The following is a 22140-nucleotide window of genomic DNA, read 5'->3' as shown; positions in this document are numbered from 1 at the left end:
ACACATACTAAATTGAGTAGCCCAATTATCACCATGAGTAATAGTAATAATAATACATTTTATTTGAGGGCGCCTTTCAAAAACCCAAGGTCAGCTTACAAAAGGACAACATTAATAAACAAAGCAATAGTCATAAAATACATAAAATAAGTTAAAATTGCAAAGCAGAACTTGACAACAGGTAAAATCAGCACTAAAGCAAATAAGCCAGTTTGAACAGATGTGTTTTGAGCTGTGACTTAAATGTGGGAAGAGAGTCTATATTTCTTATGGCTGGAGGAAGAGAGCTCCAGAGCCGAGGAGCAGAGTGACTGAAGGCTCTGTTCCCCATAGTGGTAAGACGTGCGAACGGAACAGTAAGATGAATAGCAGATGAGGATCGGCGAGGGCGGGAAACTGTGGTGATATCGAGCAGGTCACACAAATAGGAAGGAGCAGATTTATGCATACACTTGTACGTAAGAAGTAAGATTTTAAAGTTTATCCTGACTTCTATGGTCAACCAGTGAAGCTGCTGAAGAATTGGCGTAATATGAGCTCTTGACGGAGTACGAGTTATGACCCGAGCTGTGGAATTTTGAAGAAGTTGGAGTTCATGAAGGGACCTTTTAGGGAGCCCAAATAAGAGGGAATTGCAGTAATCAATGCGGGAAGTAATACAACTATGGAGAAGGATTGCAGCAGCATGGGGAGTAAGGAAGGGGCGGAGTAATAAGCTAAATTCAGACCTGTATTTTTAAATCAGTGCCTTAAATGCACCACTTCAATATCAATATTAGGCATCTGACTCAAAGGCCGTGTTACTGGAGGCATATTTACTGATTTTTATTGAAACATTTGAAACCTTAAATTGTTTTTCTTAATAAGAGATTCAACATTTAAATGTAATAACATTGCCCAAACAGCTGTCTTATATATGGTGTATGGTGGAGCTCCAGTGCATGCCTTACTACAACTTAATAATTTATCCATCACAGGAAAATGTGAAATAAATAAACCTCTAAGCAGCTCACAAAAAAAACTCCTTTTCTTGAAAAACTCTCTACAGCATCTCTTCTTGGTCAAGTTTCGACAGTTCTGTAAGCCCCACAAACAAAATCCCATATACCATTCACCAACTTGTGTCAGCTAGGGAAGCAGGGATATGGGATCTACTATGGGCAGATGTAATTGTTTTAGAAAAAGCACGATCATCCATCATGTCAGACCCATCACCATAGTTTCTCACTTTAAACATTCATTTGTGCAGATCCGTAACAGCTGTTGGAAGTCATAAAACTGCATCTCCATCCACCCACCTGTAAGGATTCTCTTAACTCTTTGGTGAAATTTGGTTATGCATTTCATTTAGCATTTTTTCACTGCTGTATTGATTATGGTTGCATCATATGATGTAATCCACGATTGCAGCTTATAAGAGTACAAGTGCTCTGTAGATTTAAAATGCCAGCTAAGATATACTGTCCAGTTTGCTAAACAAAAACTTGTGTTTCATTTGTGTGTCTTTTATATTTCTCAACCACTTAACATAGCAACCCTGTTTAAAAAGTGGTCATCTCAGTTGTAGGGACTACACAGCAATCTTCATAGTATACTGCCCTCAAGAAAATAGGAGCAACACTGAAGCTGAGGTTACAGAATAAAAGGAATGCTAAAGCAGCACGTGGGCATTTTTATGCACACAACAATTACACTGCATGTGTTTGTGTCTTGTCCACCTTTCATTGTGAAATCCCAAAAGGAACTGTGGTGTCCGTAAACGAGGGGAAGGAAGAGGACTGTCTTGTATAACTGCACTGGCCCAGGGCTCAGGAAACTCGTCACAGACGTATCTGCCTCCGCAGTTTTCCTTTCAGAGTATGAGTAGGTACCTGACCATTATTCCGCCTGCAGAAAATATAGAGGCTGACTGATATGACATAAACCCTCCTCTTCATTCTCCATAAAAAAAAAAATATATATGCTCACTCACTCACTCACTCACTCACTCACTCACTCACGCACTCACTCACTCATGGCTAGTTCCTCCATATTCGGTAGATAAACGGTGCATAAGTGATGCCATAGAAACTGCTTAGAGATCACAGGACTCCATCACAGCTTACTCCCACACTTCTTTTTTTTTCTTGCTGCTGCATTGTCCAGTCTCCCTCTGCTCAGTGGCACTGCACGGAGGCTACTTTGACTGGATGGGAACGGCTCCATATGGACTCTTTCACTAATTTAAAAAAAATAAATAATCACCAACTTTGCTTTTAAATAGGCGATATTTTGAATTAACATCGTGTCCCACTTTCCTGAGCGGACAGAAATAGACGATGCATATGAATGCAGCCAGATAAAGAAACAATTAATTCTTTGGTTCAAATTGAAAATAAGAAGAAAATAATGTGTGTCCTAGTGGGCCACAGGAAACACAAGAACAGATGTAGCCGTGGACTTTTAAAACACAGCAGTACTCCTGCAATGTGAGTTCACACACAGACAAATTGTCTTCTCTCCATTGGTTTCTACTTGAACATTTCTCAAAGTTTTAACGTAATAAGATGAAGCCTTTTCCCCCCTGCTGTGGGTTTGATTCAAAGTGCTTAAATCCACCAGTGAATCTTGCTTGTAGCAGTGCGTGTATGAACCCCATATTGAATTCTTTTCTGTCCACTTACACATAGCGCTGTCATAGATTTGATAGCACACAAACATGGTGTAACCTTGGCCTCCAACAAATGAGTGATGTCACAGTATCAGTCTAATATTCACACTTCCTTTAGCTCCGTTTTGCTTTTCATCATCTCCTGGGAGCAATATTTGTCTCATTAGTTTATATATCTGTCACTGTCTGGTCTGTGTGTTGTCCATCAGTTGTCGTCATCTCATCTCCCTCCTGTTTCTGTGCCTTCCGCCATTTCTTGTTTCCCTCTCTGAGTTAGGCTTGCTCTTGTTGCTGTTGGATATTTTCTGCCAACTCTTAGAAGGATTTTGTGTAAAGCATAGGTTTAGAGTAAAGATACTTTAATTTCACCACCTACAGTGCTGTGGAACAGTATTTGCTTCCTTCCTGATTTTGAGCTTTTTTGCATATTTGTCACTTACATGTTTTAGATCATGAAACAATTTTAACATATTTTTTTTTATTAAGAAAGCAGCAGATCATGCTTCGATCTAAAGAAACTCAAGAACAGCTGAGAAACAAAGTCATTGACATCTATCAGTCTGAAAAGCAATTTTCAAGGGTTTATTGGATCATGAACGCTGACCTTAACTGAGGCACGTGAACTACAGTGAGAGCCATAATCCACAAAACCTGAAACAGTGGTGAACCTTCCCAGGAGGGGCCAGCCTACAAAATTATTCCACCTTGATGTTTCATCCAGGTTATTCCCAAAAGAACCCAGAACATCTAAAGAACTGCAGGCCTCACATGCATCATTTAAGGTCACACAAACACAGCATTTCATAAAAAGGGTATACCAACAGCCAAACATGGTGGAGGTAGAATGATGGTTTGGAGCTGCTTTGATACTTCAGGAAGACTTGTCATTATTGATAAAATCGTGAATTCTGAAGCTCAACCACACTTATGTTATGTCAAAAAACATACCAGAAAATCTGCCTCTGCATGACTCCAGAAAGAAAATAAACTAGTGGACTAGTCAAAATCTGGACTTAAATCAGATCTAGGTGCTTTGGCATGAACTCAAACAGGCTGTTCATGCTTGAACATACTCCAGTGTGTCTGAATTAAAACAATTCTTTAAAGAACAGCGGGCCAAAATTCCTCAACAGTGATGTGAAAAGCACTTGATTGCAGTTCTTGCTGCCAAAGGTGGCACAACCAGTTATTAGGTCTAGGGAGCAATTGCTTTCCCACACACAGCCAAGTAGCTTTACATAACTTTTTCCTTTAATAAATGCAATCACTCATTTAAAAACTGCATTTTGTATTTATGCATACTATCTTTATCTAATATTACAGTCTGCTGGATGATTTGAAATGTCAGTGTGACAAATATGCAAAAAGACTAAGACATCAGGAAGAAGCCATTTCTTTTTCCAACTGTTTGGGAATTTGCTGTCATAAAAGACAAATAACGCTTCTTTATCTCCAAGAGACTATACTGGATGTCCCTTCACCTTCCACTTCTAAGGCTTCAATGAGAGATTTTTACAATTTGCTAGTTAGCTTGTGTCCATCGTCCATCATTTCTAATTCTTTCTGTGATATGCACACATGCTGAAAATGGACAGACGAACACACATACTCTGACAAACGCAATAACACACACCCACAGACAAGCAGATGTTTCACAGAGTGTGCTGACTGATACATGCCCATTGCCTAATTGCAGGTTTATGAAATCTGCAGGTTGCGGGTGCCAAGCAGTTTCTAAACGGATGCCAAACGGTTGCTGTGACAGCAGGTCGTGACCTTCCTGTAATTGTAGAGATGATGCCATTTCCCCTGCTCATCTGGTATGCACATCTGTGCCAGCACAAAACCACTGACAGCCAGAGCACACAACTGAATTAAAACCAACACATCAGAATGAGAGTTGGTTTATTGTTACCAGTCCTTCAGAGGTTTACTTTTCAAAATGCCATTTCCTTTTTCAAATCCTTCAGTTAGAAGTGATTTAACCTCTTTATAACTGATACTGACGCTGCCAGCAGATTCATGTGCAACCTTGGGAAAAGCAATTGCTCACACGTACAAGAAATCTAATAGTTCTAAAACTTTTGGACACCTTTTCTTGTCCTTGATTATGTCATCGTTTTGGCCAGTTCATGTGCTGAATGCTGTGAACAGCCTTTTTGATTAAAGTGGCATCTTTCCGAATCACAGTGCCATTGCCTTTGAATTTGATGGTCCGGCATACGTGTTTGATCATAGCGTGTGAAAAGGCATCAACATCTAATTAACCTCACCAAGTGATGCACTTCCAGAGAAGTAAAATTCTGGGTTTCATTTTAAAATGCAGAGCAGGAGAGGAGGGGGTTAAAACAAAGTTGAAGAGTACAAGTGGTGGATTCAGAATAACTTCTCTGTCTGGGCTTTTATAAGAATGTACCACCCACTGCTGGATCATCATGATCTAAAACCACTCATCATCTAACAGCTATTGTTGCATTGTGGAGAGTTTTATTTCAGTCACAGAAAGTCTTGGACATCAACCTACATATTTGATGCTTTCATTTGTTTTTTAAAATATATATACAAAAAAAGAAGGACATTTCACCTTCTGATCCAAAATTCAAGCCATTCCTTTTGACGTCAGTCACACACTGACAATTTCTCCTCTAAAACAGAGAAAACTCCTTGTTTTGTGACATGACCTTGTCATTGCATCACTCTGAGTTTTTTCCACTGCTGTGTTAAATAACTTTTTGCAAAAGGCTAGTTTATTATTCATAGTTTAGGTTGTTTTGGGGTTTTTTTGCATTTTGAGTAGTGCTGAATATTTCAACTTGGAACTACATTTTCTCCTTTTGGAACTTGCCAACAAACCATTGACTAAATTATCACAAAAACTTAAAAAAGTTTAAAGCTGAATCCCTTGAAAACACTGAGAAAAGGAGGAGAAGGAGAACTTAGTGAGTGGTACTCTGAACTTCTACTAGTAATATGCATTTGGGAATGTTTGGGGTGGTCCTATGTATGTCACTGGTACCGTGGGTGTATAGCTATTTGAAAATCGCTGTACATCCACAAATTCATTTAGAGAAATAAGGCTGCAGTTGTCAAAAGAAAATAATCTAAACCCAGACGCAAAAAGCAGTCTGTGCGGTAACAGGTGTGAGTAAACCATTGACCATGCCTAAGATGATAAGCATCTGAAAGCAAATACTACAAATAAAGTATGAAATTAAAAAAGCAAAACAAAAAAGGAAAAAATCATAGCAATAGAAAAACAGCTGCAGTGTAGACAAACATCAAAACATGTGTGATGGGAAAACTTGAAAAAAAAAACACACAAGTCCATAATTATTAGAAGTTAATATCTAAGAAGCTTAAAATACAAGATGTTTTGCAGACTTGGTGCAGATCCGTTTGTATCTAGAGCATGAAGAATTTGACAGTACATGAATGTCATAAACGCGACGTTATACTCTGACTTTGACGAACATTTGATGTTATCTGTTTAAATAAATTTGTGAGTGTGCAGGCATTACTTTTTCCCCTCTTCCACGCTGAGACACATGTCAACATCATTAGTCAGTCTCATTAAGATCTCCCATCTAATCTGAATTATACATCAAGCAGCCAATCAAGAGCTTGCATCTGGAGCCGTCATGGGAGCATTCCTGATGATTCCCAGTCGAGGTTTTTCCTTTTAATCAGAAGACTGGAGCAGGATCACTGTTTTCCATCTAAAAAGGAATACATGGTAAGGTTCAGCAAAATAGAAAGATAGTAAGAGATGGAAAGAAAAGAATAGAGGGCGGGAGAGTGGGAAGTCTCAGATGTGCAGGAGTGGAGAGATTTACATTTAATAACCACGCGCTGTGAATTTGTGCAAAGATGCTTCCAAAGGGAAAAAAACATGCTTACACTGTGTATAAATATATGTAAGTATGCCTTTTTTTCACAAAAATGTAGATGAATTCATATCAAACTTTCAAAACCTAAAAGCCTAAACAATTTCAGTGCTATGTTTCACTGCCATTATACCGTGACGCTGTACCAGGTATGAAGCAACACTCCTGCCCACACCCATCGGTGATTTGGAGCACAGCGGTGTTTTGTCCTTGTTTCATCTTATCCAGCTATTAGTAATTTTTGTCATTTTTGACATGTAATTTTATACAGCATCAGCATCTGCTTCACTTACACCTCTGCTGTTACGCCTCTGTGTAGCTGTCACTGCAGTCGACAGTTTGCATTAGCAGTTTTCCTGAACTCCAGTGTTAGAAAAATCAAGTCTGGGCAAAGTCGTTCTCCTCACTTTTACCACAGAGCAGGAGGCATAGCACATGACACCCACTCGCCCACTTGAATTCACAGCACAATTACCTGCTTTATTCTCACATGGCCTGAACAGAACTTTGTCAAGGAACCTGGTGGTGAGAATTTCCAAACATAAGACACAAGCTAGCTCAGTTATGAAGCTCACATGGTGGACTACAAACACAATGCTACCCTTATATGTGATCTACAGAATTCAAACTCAGGGGGGGCAATAACTATTTCTGTCACATGAACTCATCTGTGGGTCAAAGTTTAAATGACTGCCTAAGTTATTTTTTGCCAGCTGGTTGGTGGACTGATATCACAAAACTAGAAAAAGTCAACTCAAAGGTACACAAGCACCACTTCCTTCTACAAATGGGGTTTTGAAGAGGGTAGTGACAGGATGCCACCACATATAAATGAGAACCAAATCTTAGGACTTATTTAGATGTAAGATTTAAGCCCCCACTTACTTGTGATGTTCTCAAAGCTGGTGTTTGACAAGTAGCACTTCTTATGTGACACTAAGTACAGCAGCTAAGTGCATTTGTAATCTAATGTCTTTTATTTTTCACTCTCTTAATACAAGGTTACTTAACAATATTTTAATCACATAACTCCTCTGCTGAACATCAAGTTTTTCTGAAAACAATTGTCCTCTCCCTGTCCCTCCCTGCGCCTCTAGTATTCATTAACATAGAAATTGACAAGCCACAATTGAGGCTCTAAAGTGAAGTGCAGACAGCAAGGTCAGCCAAGAATCAGTAATTAAGCAAGTTCTTAAAGTGTGGTGGATCTGCTTATTAGTAGTGCAGGCCTGGACTCATCCATATAGAACTGAAAATGGAAATATAACCCATCTCATTCCAAGAGACGCCCGCAGGACGTCAGCACTCAGCATGCAAAACAATTACAGACTATTACGTAGGGCATACTGGGTTGAACATGGTCTCCTTGCCTCTAACTGCCTTTTACCTGTCTTTTGAGAGACACAACTTCTCCAAGCGTGCTTTTATAAATTATATAATGTCTAAATCTGTCTTTCAAAAGTTTTCATCCAGAGAAAGCAATCATAAGAGTAAGGGTCTGGTAAATGGTGCTGAAATTTCCTCGAGTTAATCTACAACCCTGAGACCCAGTCAGAACAAAGTCTCACTCCACATTTGCTCAATTACCTATCATTTCAAGCCCAATTGAGGCCAAATAAGATAAAGAGAGACAAAAGATACATTCTTCTGGTAACTTTGGATCTGCTAGGTCTCACTTCCTACTGCTTTCTCACATTAAACAGCAATAAAAGCAAGTGTTGGAATGGTCTGAAAGATAAAAGGGGTGTTATTAAGTGCAGTAGAGATGATTTATTCATTGTTTTTAGTTCCATCATATCAGAAGCCCTACTGCATTAGATAGAGGCTGACTAGAGCCACACTTGATTTGTCTGGCAGAGATGTAGGCAGGAGAACTAGAGTCACTTCTTGTCTTTCTGTGTATCTTTCCGTACTTAAGCACGCAGCCGTAGAATTTCCTACCATACTTCTTCTTAATTTAGATTTCAGGGCCAGGGGCTCTAACTTGGCTTGCTCTCCTGTTGAAATAAGACTGCTATTATTACCAGTTTAATCCACTCTGACCCCTGCGCACAGAAAGAAGGAACATGAAGACAGTGAATTATTTAGCTGTAATAAGGTAATCGTGCAGAGAGCAAACACATTTTTCCTCCCTGATAATTTTAGACTTGTATCATTTCTATTTATGTTGTACTTCTACAAACAAAACAAAAAAGGCAAGTGAAGCAGTTCATGAGTACTAAATCCACCTACTCCAATAGGTTACCAAGTTGTGTGTATGACACCAGTTTATAATTACACACATTCTTAAGAGGGGAAGTTTAAACCTTTACCACTTATTTTTTTTGAATTTGGGATTTAATTTTAGGTATTTTATCCCAGTAATCCTAAATTAAAATCCATCTTTGACTCTCAGGCTTCACAATGATGTTCTTCTTATTCTAATAAAATCATTTATTTTTATTTTATTTTCATTTAAAAAAAAAATTTCCCAGATGTTAATGTTACCAGAACCAATTCTTAAGATATCTTTCAATGCCAAAATTCAGAAAACATGACAGATTTTTTTCTTTTTATTAAAATCCTTTTAACCCTTGGTACCAAGGCTTCTATTGGATGACTGAGGCAGTCTATCCTTACATGCTGAACAAGAAGACGGACACCCACAGGCACAAAACTACACATGGCACAGCAAAAACAACACACTGAAGATGATGACAAGCAAAGCTGCAGCGCAACTCACAACTCACACAATAAGGAATAGTCAGGCATTTTTATTGTGAAATACACATTACAGGGTTTTTTTTAAGAGCTGGTATTCGCATTGTAAGAGCAACCATGTTTTATACTGATGTAATGTAACTAACATTATACTTTGTTGTAATGTTACTAGGCTTCACTACCACCACTCTGCCACCACAGGTCACTGAGTTCAAATGACTTTTTAATCAAGGAGTATGTTTAAGAATATGGGATTATGAATATTATTTGTATTAAATTGACTATTGAAAATCATGCATTTCTACTGGTATTGATACTGGCTACTACATTGCTATTGTCATACTTTCTGGGTCCTACTTGGTGCAACTTCTATGGTATACTTTGAGTTAGGCAGTTGGTGTTACATAGTATCTAGGAAGTAGCACTCAACCAATAATATCAACACCAATACTGATACTTATTTAGAGCCTTCCTAAGATAATGCAAGAATGCAGTTTAGAGATAATCTTGTCTTATTGTCATAGCAAGTTATAGATTACTCATTTACAGTACACTCTGCTCACATCTGTTAAAATCAGCTGGATGTCGTGTTGAACGTGTGTCAGCTTTTTTTTTTTTACAGTTTCACTAGCTGGGACCACATTCTCGGTAACGATGGGCGATGAGGGATGAGGAAGTGTGAACTGGCGCTGCAGTTTGGGGAAGGCCTCGAAGGGGACTGGCGACGGCTCCCGGGCCGGGCAGCATAAATAGAAGTGGCTGTGTGATGACATTACTGGCGGTGCATAAAGCAACGAATGCGGTGGTTACACTGAGACGTTTAAACATACTCATTAAAATCTTTATTTCTCACTCTTAAACCCCAATACTGGGAAAAAAAAAAATCAGAATCTTGACTGTGTTCATTCATGTGAAACAAATGATCATGTGGAAAACATTTACAAGCAATTTATTCATACATGTAGAGCTTTAGTTTATCTTGGGTTCATGGGTCAAAAAGATAAACCAAACTGCATTATCCATGCACTGAAAACATGTGATTTCTACAATTTCTATAACAGAACAGAACGGGATTGCTGAAATCTCTTTTTGTCACTGCTCTGCAACTTTGTAATCTCTTTTCATGAGTTGTTCTTGCCTCGTTTCACTGAAATTAAAAAAGTTACGAATGTGGCTGAGACATCCAAACAGCCATATTTGGTTATTCAGCGTGTATATGACCACTCCAATCAAGATTTGAACCAGACAAACGGCAATCAGGCTCCAACTCTTATCGTGAGAAATTTCTTCATCACACCATTATTAGATTTCAACATTATTGTTTTTTAAGAACATCAAATCATGGAATTTATCTAAAATAGCCCTTTCCCTGCCATCAATAAAAGGCAGCCCTGTGTCTAATTAGTGTGGAAATAGGCTTATCTTTCATCTCTCTTTAATATAAACAGGCAAAAACATTGAAGGGCACTGAGGCTGTGTCACTGAAGGGAAATGAGAGCATCTGCATTGTGGCATGGCGAAAAGAAAACCATCAGCCAACCATAAAAAACACACACAGAGGACAATTGCAAACAAAACAGCAAGTTACTGAAGGTCACAAAAAAGACTGAGTGAGAAAAGGACGGAAGAAGAGCACTGTTAGCCTGGAGTGACAAAAAGAGGAGTGTTAAATGTTTGCCACTTCATCATTCTGCTCTGAATGATTTTGCATGAATTTATGTGATGATTCATGATATGCCGTGATTGATTTGCTCTGCAGCAAAATGTTTGTAATTAGTATTAAAAGTGAAAAAAAAACAACCCACAAAAATCTTGTGGGAAAAATATCTATAAAAAGCAGCCATGTGAATGACTTTCTTTTAAAGTTCAAGCTTGCTTCACTCTTCCTTTTCAAGTTATTTTGGATTATCCTACATTATCAGCATGGCTGCATTTATGGCAATGACACACATGCCATTCATCGGTCACCATACAGCAATTCGGCCATAACCGCCTCACATCTGGTCAGTCGTGCTGCGTTTGCTGTGTTTGTATGGTGGGTTAGAAAGCAGGAGTGGGTGTGTCATTAGTAGTAAGCTGATCTGGAGTGAGGGAGCAGGAGTATCCCCTGGCTCGCTCATGTCTGACAGCTGGAAGATTAGTATGAAGGATGTTCTTCATTTGTTAAGTGCTGATACTAATCCTGTCTGTCCAGGTTATGAAGTGACACTCAGTCTTTATGCAGCATGGACAGCATCTCTAAGATCAACACTGGCGGAAATTAAAACCAGAACCTGCCTCCCTTATTCAGCCAACAGTTATTCATGTCTGCTTGAACTCTGCTACAGCTGAAGTGATGTGTTTTTCAAAGCACATGGATACAATCACATCACACAAGGCTTCAAAGGGAGACAATACAACTTTTTAAATGTAAATACAAAGCTCTTATTGCAATAAGTTCAGCCATTTTTATGTACAGCTTTACTTCAGATATAACTAATGCATAGCAGCTTATCATTGCTAATTTTAGCAGCTTTTAGATAAATGTAATTGTCTTTTTAAAATGATTGCTGAACATTTTGGGGTTTTTTTCATGGCTCTGCTTACATGAAGCCTAATGTTCTGAGTATAATTAGTTTAAAAGCCCACACAAAATAGAAATGTTCCATATAAACAACTCAGTCAGGCCAGAATTGATTGGTTTCAGAGGGATGTTTTAAAACGTCTTCATCAACCATATATAAAGTGAACAATGTAAATGACTTTCCTGATTACTTTATGACTGCACTGTGCATGCCATCTATCTTGATGTAAACATGTTAGGATGTGGTTTTTTCTTTTTTAAAAAGGCAGCTTCCGACGTTAACTGTGCACTGGGGAGAGTCTGTTTTTAATCTAAACTCTTAACCTGGACTAAAGCATTAAGGCCAACACAATAACAGCAACTCCTGTGCAAAACAGATGATAGATCCATCAGGGATTTTATCAAACACATTCAAAAGACTGAAGTGTTTCAACATTTTTGTGTCACACTGACATATAAAGACCATTAACATCTGAAGTACACAGTTAAATCATGTATTCTATTCTGCACTATTAATCAAAATGAATTTTTTTAACCATTTTATGGTAACATATAAGTTCTCAACAAGATTCACAAAAAGTGTTTGTGTTTAGTTGCATTTATTGCCTTGCTTTGTTCCTTAAACATTCAATGGGCATCTAAATATTGTACAAATTATGGCTGTGCCATATAATACCGGTATATTCTTTGTGGGTAAAAAAAAAAAAAAAAAGAATATCCCGATTATTGCTATTTCAATATCATGCACTTACATCCCCCAGCGAGACAAGCTAAGACATGCCTGAGAGAACCACAAGGGCCTTGTCAGCCTTCGAATAAGTACTTTGCAAAATATGCAAGAAGTCCTTTCCTGCAAAAGGTGGAAGCCACTTGAGTCAAAAAAACAAACAAAAAAAAAAACATGCTTTTGAATACAACCAGTATATGAAAGATGAGATAATAGCATATAAACCATATAATTTTTCTGAGCATTGATGGAGCACTCACTAGTTTCACTTGCTAGCTGCACTTCATATTAGAGATGGACCGATCTGATATTACGGACGAGCTTATGTTACACCCCGGCCTAGGCAACCGGCGTGCACCACAGGAAAATAAAAATAAGGGAAAAAAAACCCAAAACAAAACAAAAAAACTACTACGGGTCTCCACAAAAAAATCCCAAAACGAATGTATCGACAACTATTTACATCAAAGCAAAATAAGACATTTATTTACATCAAAACACCAAACTATTTACAACCAGGGGGGGGGAATCGCGACCATGACAAACTGAAACACAGGGCTTAAATACATAGAGGGAGCAATCAGGGAATGGACCACAGGAGGGAAACACAGCTGGGGCAAATCAGAACTGACGAGACAAGGAAGCGTAAACTGAACACACTGAGATAAGACAGACTTTCAAAGTAAAGCAGGAAACACATAACAGTCACGCCTACAACAAAACACTGACAACACCGAATCATAACAGTTCCCCCCACCCAAAAATCAAACATTTAAAACATGTAACCCCAAAGAAAATGTTTGATTCATGACCAGCGCATACGGCACCGGCTGCTGTTCTGCGGCGACGCTGATGGCTGGACGGGCCCCTTGGATCCTCCAGCGGAAACGGAAGGCTGGAGCGGTCCCTCGGACCCTCCAGCGAAGGCAGACGAAGGCTGGAGCGGTCCCTCGGACCCTCCAGCGAAGACAAACGAAGGCTGGAGCGGTCCCTCGGACCCTCCAGCGACGGCAGACGAAGGCTGGAGCGGTCCCTCGGACCCTCCAGCGAAGGTAGACGAAGATCCCGGACGAGCCCCCATTATGTTACACCCCGGCCTAGGCAACCGGTGTGCACCACAGGAAAAATAAAAATAAGGGAGAAAAAAACAAAAAAAAAAAAAAACAAAAAACTACTACGGGTCTCCACAAAAAAAACCCCAAAACGAAAGTATCGACAACTATTTACATCAAAGCAAAATAAGACATTTATTTACATCAAAACACCAAACTATTTACAACCAGGGGGGAAGATCACGACCATGACAAACTGAAGCACAGGGCTTAAATACATAGAGGGAGCAATCAGGGAATGGACCACAGGAGGGAAACACAGCTGGGGCAAATCAGAACTGACGAGACAAGGAAGCGTAAACTGAACACACTGAGATAAGACAGACTTTCAAAGTAAAGCAGGAAACACATAACAGTCACGCCTAAAACAAAACACTGACAACACCGAATCGTAACAATGTGTAGATATCAGTCCGATACTGATGTAAATTACTGGATCGGATATCGGTAAGAAATAAAAAATGTAATCTGATCCAGCACCTCACAAAACTTGCGACATGGCATAACTCGGCTCATAACCGTAGCACGTAGCAGCAGTATGCCTCACGTGATGCGGCTGTGTGTATTTGTAGCCTCGCTACCAAAAAGCAAATGTGTAAGTTCATCTCTGAATGTTTGTAAAGAATTCCTGCGTTAAGTTTAACAACCGATATATGGAGTGACTGCCTCTCTCTCCCCCTCCCTCTCCTGCTGCTATTTCAATCATGAAACTAATCAATGATCAGCTGATCGGCTTTTCTGTCACGACGTCTCTCTTGTTTGTTTATTACAGCTTGATATGCTGTTGTTAGAATTTATTTAATATAACTTTGTACACCAGGATCCTTTTCTATGCAGCTGACGGCTGGTAACTGCAGGGGCGGATCTAGCAAAGTTTAGCCAGGGGGGCCGATAGGGCATGAACGGGGAAAAGGGTGGCACAAAGACACACTTTTCTTTCTTATTCTCATTTAAAATGTCTAGCTTTTAATAAATAATTATCTGAATCTTTCACCCAAAGTTTTAATCAGATGTAAAATGTATAGAAGTCCATTACTGTATATAGTAACTATTAAGTCTAATATACCCTAGTAAGCTATAGTACTTTTTCGTTTGGGAAGATACCATCTGTGCAGTCTGCACTTCTGTTGAAGAAAGATGTTGGATCTATTTAATTATTCTTGAAAAAATAATTGATTTCTGTGCATTTTTTTTCACACTTATGTTGATTAAGTATCATGAGGTGGAGGGTGGGTGGTTCCCTATCTATTTTTTTTTTTTTGCTGGGAGTTTTAGAACCCTATTAATTAGGTTGCTTATTCTTTAAAATACCAGAATAGGGAGGATAGAGTAGGTTTAAGTGTATTAGATTGATCAGTATTACTGAACTATGAAATATTTGGGTGCTGTGTATTTTTTGCATACAGGTATAACAGAATAGCTTTAGTGTTTGTTTTTTAACTTGAGTATGAACTTATACAAAAACAGCAAGATATAAAAAAAAAAACAGTTTTATTGATTAAAAAATACACTATCGGATTCATTTGAGCAGTTGTTTTAAAAGTGCGATCTAAAGCACAAAATCCCTGTTCGAAAATATTTTTCAGTTTTGTTATGCGGCAGCATTGTGCAGCGTTTGTTATTATGAAACTAACATGTTAAGCATTTTATAGTTTTACGTAAAATTTCCAGGTAAAGCAGTACCTAGGCTACGTCTGTGCTTACATCTGACTTACACTGTATCACTGGAAAAAAAAATACTGTGTCTCTACTATAGCACTATAATGCTCAGCTGCTGGTAATTTGTTTCAAACACTTTAAATGAGGTAGCCTGTCATCAAGGACAGTAGCTCATTAGGAAAGAGGGATGGAAAATGCTCTTCATTTACTGACACTTTTTAAATGCTGCTGCCTGCAAACTACAAGCATCATCAGAACTATTATTGCAGTTTTTTAAGTATCGGGATGTCATTTAAAGCCTATTACCTATCCCGTGTGCAAACCTTTTGACACCTCTTATGAGCTGCTCAGGTTTTCATTGAATTAGTTGATAAAATTACAGGCCACTGACGCAGGAGGGGTTATCTGTCTGTCACCAGTGGCAAATTAGGTTGGTGCATTTTTAATGCTTTTGCAACAATGTCAGATCTCTCTTTATAGATGTCATAATGCACCAGGAAATTTGGTTTTCTCAGTTCAGGTTTTCACACGTTCAGCTCACTGTGACATTTTCAATGGCTCTTTTTTTTTCTCTAAAGCAAAAGACAATCTTTGCCTTAGATTACCTAATCCTAGATCACAGACTCAAGCATGAACATGAACACAGTAAGCAGCTATACTGATATATCGTTTTCTGATGAACTCTGATTAACCATTTGTTTGTACAAAGCCATTAATGTCAACAAACATGAGTGTCAGTATAAACTGTGGGTGAAGATTAAGTCTGTAGTATTTGCCTTTTTGTGCCTTTTTGTGCATGAGTTCTGGCTCATGGCAAGTTAAAGTTAAATACATTTGGCATTTTAGCTGTTCCAAAAAACTGCTATAATTTTGAAAATGTCGGTTTGGGCTCAGTTCACCCTGGGAAATTATCATTTGAATAAGTGATGATTTAAAAAAAAAAAAAGAGGTTAAACCAAAGTCAGACAATGACAAACACAGACAAGCAGAAACTAAGCAATGCTGGCAGAAGACAAAACAGCAGGGCATCCATTACCCCGAAATGTTCCAGAGGGACCATAATATTTAAACAACAGAGTGTGCTGGGACATTAATGTGACTTGCAATGGAAGTGGGTTCATAAATAGTCTTGAGCACCGACACGGTGGACTCTCTGAGGAGGTTCGTCAGGCTGCTGAACTTAGAAGCTCCTTGGTGAATGAAAGTTCACAAAGTGGTGAGGCCCACCTCCACTCGGCAGCCCACACTGCCGGGCCTTCGCATCATTTTATGTAACCGTGCAAGGAGAAGAAGAGAGAAAACAAGAGAGGCAGAGATGTAGAGAGGCGGCAAAAGAAAGAGGCAGGAAGAGAGAAAAAAAAGATGGAGTCACAGAGGCAAGTGAAAAAAAGTATATATAGAAAATAATGAATAAGATGAACCTTAAACCTAAATAGCATTATAACATTACTGGTTCATAAAATGGATGTGGCTAAATATGTATACACACATATTTTGAATCCCACAATAAGACCAAAACCAGTAATGCATTAGCCTGGCTCTCTTTCCTGATCTTTTTCTGTTCATTACTCCTAACAAAGCTGCAAATCTTAAATGCCTCATAAATGCATTGCTTCCTTTGTGAGTAATTTCCTCCAACAGCTGTGCACTGTTTAGCAAACATTACTCAATAAGGAGTAAAAAGCACATTTGTTGAGCACTACTTTCAGCAATGGATTAATCCATATTTGGTGCACTACAGTGTCTATAAAAATGACAGTGTGCATGGGTTGATTAAAAAAATATCTACAGTGTCATTGTAATGAAACAAAAGCAATGTAATGTCTCATTAATGTTGTATGGGCTATGGCACAAAGAGAAATCAGGCTTTGGCTACACGTGTAATACTCGTTAGTGGTATTTCTAAGTTACTCTTTTTTCAAAGTGTTTGTTGGCCATAAGAAATAAGTTACATCTTTTTTTTTCTAAGGGATCAGTCTCATCTGTTTCTGAAAAGATTTCTAGAGTTAAATGTTATATAATATTAAATATAATAAAAGCATAAACACATGTCCTGAAGATATCAACCAAAGATTAATAATGTCGCGTGTGTGGTCATTTCCAGAGTAAGAGCACAGTGTTTGGAAAGCTCTCTCACACAAAGTTATACACACTCATGCCAACTCACACTCGCACTGCCTAAGTGGTGATAGGAGTGCTGGGACTGGACTAAATGCCAGGCAGTTCTCTGCCTGAGGAGATAAAATTTTCTGCTCATGGTCTCTCCACTTACTCATCAAATAGTCCTAATGATCCCGCTGCAGGTGAAGTGAGATTATGAGTGTGTGTGTGTTTGCATGCATGCGCGTATGCGTGGGACAGATGGTAGTTAGGGGAATAATTTGGGTTTTGCTCAGAGTACCGGTGGTGTATGTGTCTAGCTTCTTCCAGGCTGAAGCCTGTGCAGGAAGTCAAAAGGAATGCTCTAACATTTTTTTAGAATATGGTTGGTTTTTCCGAGGATGCTCTAGTTTTGTCTCCATTACCCTTACCCTTCAGGACTTCTGTTTCAGTATTCCCAGGCATGCAGGTGATGCTGTAACTAATATTCGTCTTTGAGTTTTAATTATAGATTATAAAGCTGTATATGAGGCCCTAAAGCAAGCCTGTATTATAAAGCAAAAGTATTTTTCTGTGCTGGATGTGGCTTTGTTTAAGTGCAGCACTTTTAAAGATTTTAAGTTCTAAGCATTAAACTGCTATTAGCTGCTAGCTTTTGTTTTAATGGAACTGCTTAACACGGTGCCTAAAGAGACGCTGATACAAGTGAAGGATTCCAGTGGCACAAACCGCTGGTTACGCTTAAGCAAGGCCAGATTAAACTTTGCCAGAAAGATCCTTCACAGTTCAGGAAAAAAAATCTTTGGGCAGAGAAAACCAAGATTAACTTGCGCCAGAAAGATGGAAAGGTCTCGATTATTCAAGACCTTGTATGCGAGGAGAAAGATTTTAAGTTCAGTTCTGGATTTAACAGTGAGCCAATGAAGAGAAGCCGATATGTATTAAGTATTAAAAACAGTCCTTATATTTTTCATTATGTTAGTTTATCCAGTCACTTTTGTGATATTGAGTTTTAGTTTGCTTTTATTTTTTTCTTCTTGAGTTTATAGTGTCCTTGATGTATACCTGTCTTGTCTCCCGGATACTGCTGTCTTCTTGTGTTGCCCTGTCTCTGTCATCTTGTTTAGTGTTAGTCTCTCCATGTTCTTTATATTTTGTTTATTTCCTGTTTGGTTTTCTAATGTGTCTTTTTCAAATTTTCCCACATTGTTTTCACCTGTTCTCACCTGTCTCAGTGAGCAGTCACTCAGCTATGCATATAATGTCCTCCAATGTTCTGCTACTCATTATTTTGGGTTTCAGTTTTTGTTTTCTTTTACGCTCTCTCAATTTCTTTACTTTTGCATCAGCATTTTGTTCACTTTGTCTGCCTTTTGTCCTGGAACTCGATCCTCTGTCCTGACATTTGACAGTTAAAATACAGTTAACTATAATAGTTAACAAATATACAGCTAATGACAGTTAATATCTTGAAATATTTTAACCCAAACCATGATTTTTATTTTTCCGAAACATGACCAAGATGTTTACACTTAACATAAAAACTGAAAAAACAAAAGAAGAAAAATCCCAGTACTCCTGTGTGCTTTAGTTTGTTTTCATATATCATAATCTATCAAGAGGCTTTATAGATCACACAGCACTACCATGCATATCCAAAAAATAACACATTGAGGTATACAGTGCAGTAAAATGTGACACCCGAGATCAGTATGCATTGAGCTGAGTGAGAATGTGTCGGGTTTCTAGCGTATGGAACAGAAACATTGTCTCAGTGGAGGCCTAAAAATAGGTCATGCTCTGCTCTCTGATCTACTTTGCACTGTTACATAAAATACACTGTTTTGTATTAAATCTCCATTTCTTAACCTCACTTTTACAGACATGCAGTACACAAACAAATGCATACACTGAAAGTGTTTCTATAGACATAATTACATGTTAAGATTTTAAATAGGGAAATGACCGATATACATTGCACATATGCCTCACCCATGGTACGGGAGGTTGCTGAATTTACCTTCAGATATGCAACATTGTACGATAATCCCTTTTTCGTTGGGATTGTGTTGCATGGCAGCAATGATAGCTGCCATGACCGTGATGTGAAGGATTCTTATGAACTTTTTAAAGAATAATTATCTCTTTGTCGTAATTTATAAATGTGATCCTTTCTTTTGCTTGTGTTTGTCTTGCACAAATAAGGTCTGTATACTAATTAAAGCTCTAATTGGTGATAATGCCATTGTTTGTTTTCAGATGAAAGCAGCTGAGATGAGAGGTCGGCTTAATGCCACTGAGAAAAGATCATCTGAACCTTTCAACCTTTCCTATTGATTGCCGAGCAACATGATGCCATTGACTGTCAACTCCCTGATAAACAAACACAGCTTGATGCCAAGAAGCTAAAATACAGAGGAATTAGTTTTCTTATATAGAACTAGGGATGGGTACCGGTATCCGGTGCCATGATGGCACCGGTTCTGACATAAACGGTAGTAACCAGACCGAAAAGCAGAGCACATTTCGGTGCTTTTTTTTCCTGAGATGTCACACACTTTGGATTCCAGCCAATTATTTTACCTTTGCAAGTGTAGTAGGTGGGCCCAGGTACGTACGTTCTTTTAGAGCAGCGCTACAGATTAAAAATGCCCAAGGCGAAGCGGTCAAAAGTCTGGCTGTACTTCACAGCAAAAGATGCAAACTCAGCAGCCTGCAACAAGTACTTTAAGGTGATACTGTGCAAAGGAGGCAACACCTCGAATCTGATGAAACACCTGGCGACACAGAAATGAGAAATGCACCATATTTGATAGTTTGCTGCGAGACCTCACACCGAGCACATCAACTGCGGGTCTGGTGCCTGTTATCGGACCTGGAGTCAGCAACATCCCCCAAAAACCCGAAGAGGAGAGTCCTGGCCCCTAGCCCTGCCAGTGTAGCAGAAATGATGATGGATGATGATGGCAGCAGCAGCTGTTCTTCTCTGCGTGAGTAGCTTAATGTTGTTCGTGTGTAATTTACATTGAGTAGGCTAACCACGTTATTAAATGAATGCATGTAAGGTGAACTAGCAAACACCGTCGTAGTCACATGCGGCTGTCTCCTCGTTTGATGACAGATACTCTCTTCACCCTGGCCAAAAAAGGCTAAAATGACCAAAGAAAAAGGTTTTTGGACAAAGTTGGGGTTTTTTTTCCATTGATTAAGCACTGCTTCCAGCCAAGAGTGATACCATAAATCCCCTATAGCTGCAGAAAAGGCTAACATTGTTATCTTTTTTTTTTAAAGATTTTATAAATTAAATAAATATAACTTAAACATTACAATGTAGATCCAAGTTATATTGTAATGAGTTAAATTTAACCTCCTAGGACCTGGCGTCCACATATGTGGACATCCCATTTTGGGTTATTTAGACCAAAATACTCAATTTTGCTCTACATGGGCCTGATTTCCACTTACGAGGACATTATACTGCTACTGTTCCATCGAAATCTTAAACAAATATCCTAATATGTAGCTTTTATTTTTCTTCAAAACAAAAATAAGGTTAAAAAAATCTGGTAATTCTTTGTTTTTACATTCATCTGGCCCCAATATGCCCAAATATCAAAGAGAAATTAAAAATGCATGAAGTGGAGGAGTTCAGGTCTTAGGAGGTTAATTAAGCATTTTTAACATCAAATTAGGGCAGCACAGTGGCACGGTGGTTAGCACTGTTGCCGCACAGCAAGAAGGTCCTGAGTTCAATTCCACCATCAGGCCGGGGTCTTTCTGTGTGGAGTTTGCATGTTCTCCCCGTGTTTGCCTGGGTTCTCTCCGGGTACTCCGGCTTCCTCCCACCGTCCAAAGACATGCAGCTTGTGGGGATAGGTTAATTGGATAATCCAAATTGCCACTAGGTGTGAATGTCCGAGTGAATGTGAGTGCGAATGGTTGTCTGTCTATATGTGTTAGCCCTGCGACTGACTGGCGAACTGTCCAGGGTGTACTCCGCCTTTCGCCCTATGACAGCTGGGATAGGCTCCAGCGCCCCCCGCGACCCTGAAAAGGATAAGCGGAAGCGAATGGATGGATGGATGAACATCAAATTAACATGACAGGAGTCAAGAAAAGGGAAGTCAAGTCCAGCTTTACAAGAAAATGAACTGAAAAGCTGTTTAATAACCTAAACTCAACTTCCAGTCAGGATGTGTGACTGTGCTACTTATTCTATTCCCTGTGAAGTCCGTGGAAATAGCAAACATAACAGCTAACAAACTACACTTGCAGCACCTGGAATGAGATGCCAATTTGGCGACCCAAAAATTATGCTCGCTCACTACACAGATTTAAAAGCTGTAATTTATTGATTAATGTGTTTTGAAAGCTAAATGAGGCATATTTGAAAAATGACAACACGTAGCCGGTAATGTGTGTTGTCAGTGTCAGCTGTCTAGTCACTTTTCTGCTGGGTATGATTCACTGGGCCATGCAACACTCCAAATTTTCCCTTGCAAACCGTCTACAATCATAATCACTTCTCTAAGGTTATTCTCTAAAAGTGGATGCCTTTATAGTAGTGCTCTGACTGAACTATACAGATCATTTTGGGAATGCATAGAGGGAGGTGTTCCAAAGACAGGATTTAAAGACTCGCCACTATAGTCACATAATGGGGCCAGTTACTCGGTTCTTGTTTGTGTTTACTGGACACAAAACAATTGTTAAAGTTCATATCCAGCTAAGGCCATGCTAAGAGT

This window comes from Rhamphochromis longiceps, linkage group LG16 (assembly GCF_057381845.1).
Source record: "Rhamphochromis longiceps isolate RC_006_pf linkage group LG16, R_longiceps_female_GT1.1, whole genome shotgun sequence".
Lineage (NCBI taxonomy): Eukaryota > Metazoa > Chordata > Actinopteri > Cichliformes > Cichlidae > Rhamphochromis > Rhamphochromis longiceps.
This window is presented reverse-complemented; position numbering follows the sequence as displayed.